This window comes from Myxocyprinus asiaticus, chromosome 7 (genome assembly GCF_019703515.2).
Source record: "Myxocyprinus asiaticus isolate MX2 ecotype Aquarium Trade chromosome 7, UBuf_Myxa_2, whole genome shotgun sequence".
Taxonomy (NCBI): Eukaryota; Metazoa; Chordata; class Actinopteri; order Cypriniformes; family Catostomidae; genus Myxocyprinus; species Myxocyprinus asiaticus.
In genome coordinates this window covers 1,798,055-1,804,054 of record NC_059350.1, presented here as the reverse complement: position 1 = coordinate 1,804,054, position 6,000 = coordinate 1,798,055, and positions in this window count along the sequence as shown.

Below are 6,000 nucleotides of genomic sequence, written 5' to 3'. Positions count from 1 at the left end.
AGCTCACAGTCAAATCTGTTCTTAATCACACACACTCGATAACACCAGCACTCAAGTCTTAATATGTGTGTTTGTGCTGACTAGAAATGGGAATAGAAATGGTTCTGAATTCATGGAACGAATCTGGTAGTAATATTCCGAGTTTAATACAAGTTGAGCTCAATCTGCGTCATTTTTGGCATAATGTTTATTACCACAAACATTTACTCTGACTCATCCCTCCATTTCTTGAAAAGAAGCAAAAATCTTGGTTACAGTAAGGCACTTACTATGAAAGAGAATCGTGTTTCAGAGTTAAACTGGCCATCTAAATGCAGTCAGTGAAAATTATGTTCAAGCAAAACTTCTGCAGAACAACACTCTACCACTAAAATGTGTCTTCTCCATCTCTACAGAATAAATTACACATGCTGCATTGTCTCAAGTGTCTCTTCAAGGCACCAAATGTAATGCTCTTATCAGGATATGTTGAATCTACTTTGATCTTTTCAACTTTAAGATCTCAAAACTTACTCCCAGATTAAACTAAGCAGCATAAAGATGTCAGAACCTAAAATACATGATTGTTCACATTTACATGTCAATGACACATATTCACTATTCAGCAAATTGGTCCAAGTGAGATGTATGATATATGCAATCATTTTAAAGCACCAGAAGAACTAACGATGAGAGTAAAAAGTGGGAAAGTCTTATAGAAAAGGTGTGTATAATTTTTCAATGTTAAAATATTTAAGAACCTACAGTGCACGTGACACAAATCTCGTTATCAGCACAGTACATGGGGCTGTCGGCGTGCAGACTAGTTTTTCTAGGCACGCAAACAATCCTCATCCTTTCGCGTCGCCGGGACATATGCCTGGAGTTCACTGTGCTAAAAGAGTATCACAAAGTTGTCGAATTGTGCATGTGGTGAAAAAAGTATACTTTGAAAATGAGTATACTTTAAAAGGCTGAGCACTTGATCGTGTGCGAGTTGGAACTGCATGCGATAAAACGATGTATACACTAGCCTTGAGCAATTCATACTGTAGGCTACTGAAAAGTTATCTGAACAGAAGTTTCCAAAGCTGTTACTTCAGTATATACAGTACAAACTTGTATTTTAGACAGGAGAACATTCATTTTAGAAAAAAACTCTGGCATAAAACCTTACTAAAATTCTAAAGGCCAAAGAATAGCTCAGTTTTCCATATGCCGCTATGTCTCGCGCACAGTGCACAAGACAAAATGTCCTCATCAGCACCGTACGTGTCCGTGTGCAGCCTAGTTTTTCTAGACACACAGTGCATCAAAGGCGTCTATGGGCCCATGGTCAACAGAGTATACTTCTACACCATGTGTGGGACGAAACGGCATGCAGAAAAACAAGTATACTCTAGTATATTAACCCTTCAGTTTTAGATCAGATTCCAAACAACCATTTGTTTGGGTCAAAAAAGACCCGGTAGAGTACAGTGTCCAACTTTATATTAGGTGTCTTTAGCCACAATGAACTAACATTAAAATACATACAGTACAATGTATTAATTGTGTAACTATATATTGTTCTGCAAAATTATCACAAGATTCACATTTGCTGCTAATGAGGTTGAGGTAGGTTTAGAAGTAGGTTTAGATTAGAGTTAGGGTTTAGGGTAAGAGATTTTAGGTTTAGGGTTTAGGTTTAGGATTATGAGTGAGGTTAACAGTGTAACCACAGATGTAATTCAGTGTAGGTACATGCAACAATGACGTGTGTAGCTGATAAGTACATTGTATCAAATGCTTAAGTACACAGTAGTTAATAAAAAGTGGGTCCGAGTACATTGATATAAAGCACCTCTAAATTGTTTTTAAAATAGAGATGTTAAAATATTATTTCATCTGGAAAGTGTGCCACCTATATATCAGTGGTGGTACTGTTCTTTTACAGTACATAGACAGTAAATTATTTGTTTTGAGAAAAAAAAAAAAAGAAGATAACTAGATAAATTAAATCTAGGGTAAAATCTCACACCAGCTGACCACTGATGTCCCTCAGGGATCAGTGCATGGACCCCTCCTTTTCTCAATCTATACTACATCACTCGGACCAATCATTAAGGCACATGGCTTCTCCTACCACTGCTATGCAGATAATACGCACCTCTACCTGATGACCCCACCGTCTCAGCTCGTATCTCTGCCTGCCTCTTGGAGATCTCGGCCTGGATAAAGGAACATCACCTTCAACTCAATCTTGCCAAGACAGAACTCCTCATGATCCTAGCCAACCTGTCTGTTGACCACAACCTCACTATTCATCTTGGTTCAATTACGCTAACGCCAACCAGGACAGCCTGGAACCTGGGAATGGTGGTGGATGACCAGCTTAACTTCACTGCCAACATCTCATCAACCGCCAGGTCTTGCAGGTTCGCGATTTACATCATCAGGAAAATCAGAGCTTCCCTGTCTGAATATGCCACACAGCTCCTGATCCAAGCTCTGGTCATTTCAAGGCTGGACTACTGTAATGCCCTGTTGGGCGGTCTCCCAACTAGCAAGATTAAGCCACTGCAGATGGTCCAGAACACTGCAGCGCATCTGGTCTTCAATCAGCCAAAGAGGGCTCATGTCACCCCATTCTTGATTTCACTCCACTGGCTGCCAATAACTGCCCACATCAAATTCAAGACTTTGACTTTGGCCTTCAGGACAGCCAATGGAACAGCACCCTCTTACTTCTATTCACTCCTCCAGATTTCTGTCCCAACTCGCTCTCTGCGGTCAATTGATGAGTGGCGCCTAGTGGTCCCTTCACAAAGAAGTCAATTTCACCATCATTCAGTCTCTTGTAATCTGTGGTGGAGTGAGCTTCCAACCTCCACACAATCTGCTGATTCCATTTCAGCATTCAAGAATCAGTGGAAAACACAACCTATCAACACTAAATGCTCTTACTTTATAAAAAAAAAAATAATAATAATAAACCTCTGCCTGTGTCATTCTTCTGAGCTAGCATCTTTACTACTCCAGTCACTGTGAGAACTTTGCAGTGCAATACTAAATCAATTGTTCACTTGTGTATGACAAATTGCTTTTGTTCTTCATTTTGTTCTTGGCCTGTTTGAACATTTTATCAATGTAAGTCTATGGCATTTTGGGGATATTCGATAACCCGCTACAGGAAACCCATAAGTCCGATCAGTTGGAAAAGACACAGCAATCAGATTCAGAAGAGCCTGAAGGTCTGTGCCAAGTTTGGTGAATGTAGCTTGAAAGCTTTAGGATCAGTTACAATTGATAATTTTGGTTTAGGGATTCTGGAAAAACCTAAAACCAAGTCTGCAGAATTACAGTATGCTGGCTTTTGCAAGCTATCATTATTAGTATACGTACAAATTGTATCTGTTAAAAAAATACAGAATCATGTTTTTTATTTAAAAACAGGTAGAATAAAAATTAAAAGGTCCCCACACATATCTAGGGATCAGGATGTCATAGAGACTCTTTTAACGTGGGCCATTAAGCAACCATCTAGCAGCAATTTACTGTAATTATGCCCTAGTAACACCCAAAAGTAATCACCCAAAACACCTCGACATTGAATAAATATAAAAAAGTATTATAAAAATGTAATGCATATTTTTTTTAACTTATTCATTTATTCATATTGTAGAGAATCCAAAGCATTTTGACTGAATACAAAATTAAGATTAGTTTTTCCACTGCTTTTAACTCTTAAATGGCTCAAAAATGACACAACATGGGGGTTTAGTGGACCTCAGGGAAAATAAATAAAATTCCAAAATGATTTACAATATTAGGCTACCCCTTTAAGTACCAGCATGCTTGTGTAATGCATGTTATGTGTTATGAGTGTTGTACGAGTGTTATGAGAGACAATAACCACTTAAAAACTGCAAGCTCTTATAAATTACACACAATTATATCACTGCAGTTATGAGATACTGGGCTATAAATAAAGCTCTTGATATGAGAAAGATCTGGAAGATTACACCCCTTGAAAAATGCAAAATTTAAACAAGTTAAGAACATGTTTCTTATTAATTGTTTGTAGGCTGTGTAGTTTAATAACCAACACTTTACTGTAGGAAAGAAATCAAGCTGCGTGGATGTGTGGGAATGTGAGTTTGTGTTGATTGTGTGTGTTGATATATGTATGTGGGCCACAGACCTCATCACCCTTTGCTGTTTTCATATAGCAGGTTTTTTTGCACATAATCATGATAAGAGCAATCAGTGATTGAAAATGAACTACTGACACATTCCTCTACCAAACGCACTCAAGATTGCCTGGAAACACTGAATAATTTAGTCCTGCATCAAATGCAGCGTATGAATCATCATGAACATTCTGAATAGAATCAAAAACGGCAAATCAAAAAAACCCTCCATTCAAAATCTCTCCCACTTGGATGTTGCCAGGTGGTCTTGAAAGTTACTTATCAGCCTCCTACACCTAGCAGGACAACAATCTGATTCTCCAGTGAGTATGCAGGCTGTTTCCGTGGAGATTTATTGCCATAGCAATGCAGGGCTGACAGCGGGAGAGAGTTCATAACAGCTTGTAGAAGATGGAGAGACCGATGGCTGACATAACGTAACGTAATGTAATGTTATAGCATAGTGCACAATATCACTCTGCCTCAACACTTCACAACTATACGCCCATTTACTCTCTATATTTCAAATAGTGGTGAGCAGTCATAAAAACTTTAGTATGGTGCTCATTAATATAAATTCTGAAGTTTTAAATGTTTTATTCAGTAATAGAAAAATGAAGTCTAGTGTCATTGCTGTCAGAGTTCTGGGTTAAGACTCAAATGTGACGAGACAGGAAGTCATTACTAATGTGTTTATGTGCCTGTTGCAGCTGCATGTATTGACGTTTGTCAGGGAAGTCTCTGCCAAACCTGGATAAAACGGATGTGTCTGTCAAAGCCAAGGCCACACCCACACCCACACACACACACACACGCAGACACATACTTCTGATTGATCTAGTGAAATAAAAGGCCCACTTCAAGGGCTGATAATGAAACTTCAATAGTGCAAAAACTGAATCATGTTCCTGGAGCTATTTTCACATTTCAGAGTGGCAGGATGCCACTCACCAACCAATTTATTAGGTACACCTGCTTATTCATTTGATTATATAATCAGCCAATCATTTGGGCTAGATTACCTGTTTGTCCAACAACTGAAAGACAGCAGAAGTGTTCAGGAAACCTGTTTAGAAACAGTAATTATTTTAGCAATATCGTTTGGTAACATTAGTGTCCAGAAATTATACATTTAATCTTTAAACCCTAATCGATTATACCAACTCTAATTTTCTTTGACCCTAAACCCAACCCCAATATTTATCTAAAGCTCTTAACACCTAATCCTCCTAAACTTTAAAACCCAAACTTTCCAACTCTCAATCAAAAATCTATCCCTACAATTTACATTTAACTTCAGGCCACATGTGTCTGAATATTCTCCATTATCCAGGTCCAATGTACAATGTTCCAGTAGAGTTATTCTTGTCAAATCAATGTATTTCTCTGTTGTTCAAGATGTTTCTTGGAAGAGTGGATAAAGCAACTTAGATAAGTGGTAAAAAATCTTGAAAACCAGAAAAACACATACAGTTTACTAGAATAACACATGAAGCAATCTGCATGAAAGACACATATATTAAAATCTCTTGCCACCCAAGTGTTCCTGTGACAGGCATTGTAAATATCCTTGTTCCTCTCGTCTCCAAAGAAACTTCCAGGAGTTCTTGTAACAGCAGCTCTGCACTGTGGTGGTTCCTTCACACTAAAGATCAGACAGAATAATGAAATTTACTGCCCATGAGCTGCTTAAGATCCTAAAAAATGAGTCCGCTTCATTACTATTAGCTCGACAAGGAGTTTGTTTTGGTAACAGCGAGATAAAATCAGTGAACCATTGACTATTGAAGACTAAAATACCTTGTAAGTCATAGTTTCCCCAACAATGAGAGCTTTTAATCAGCAAGAT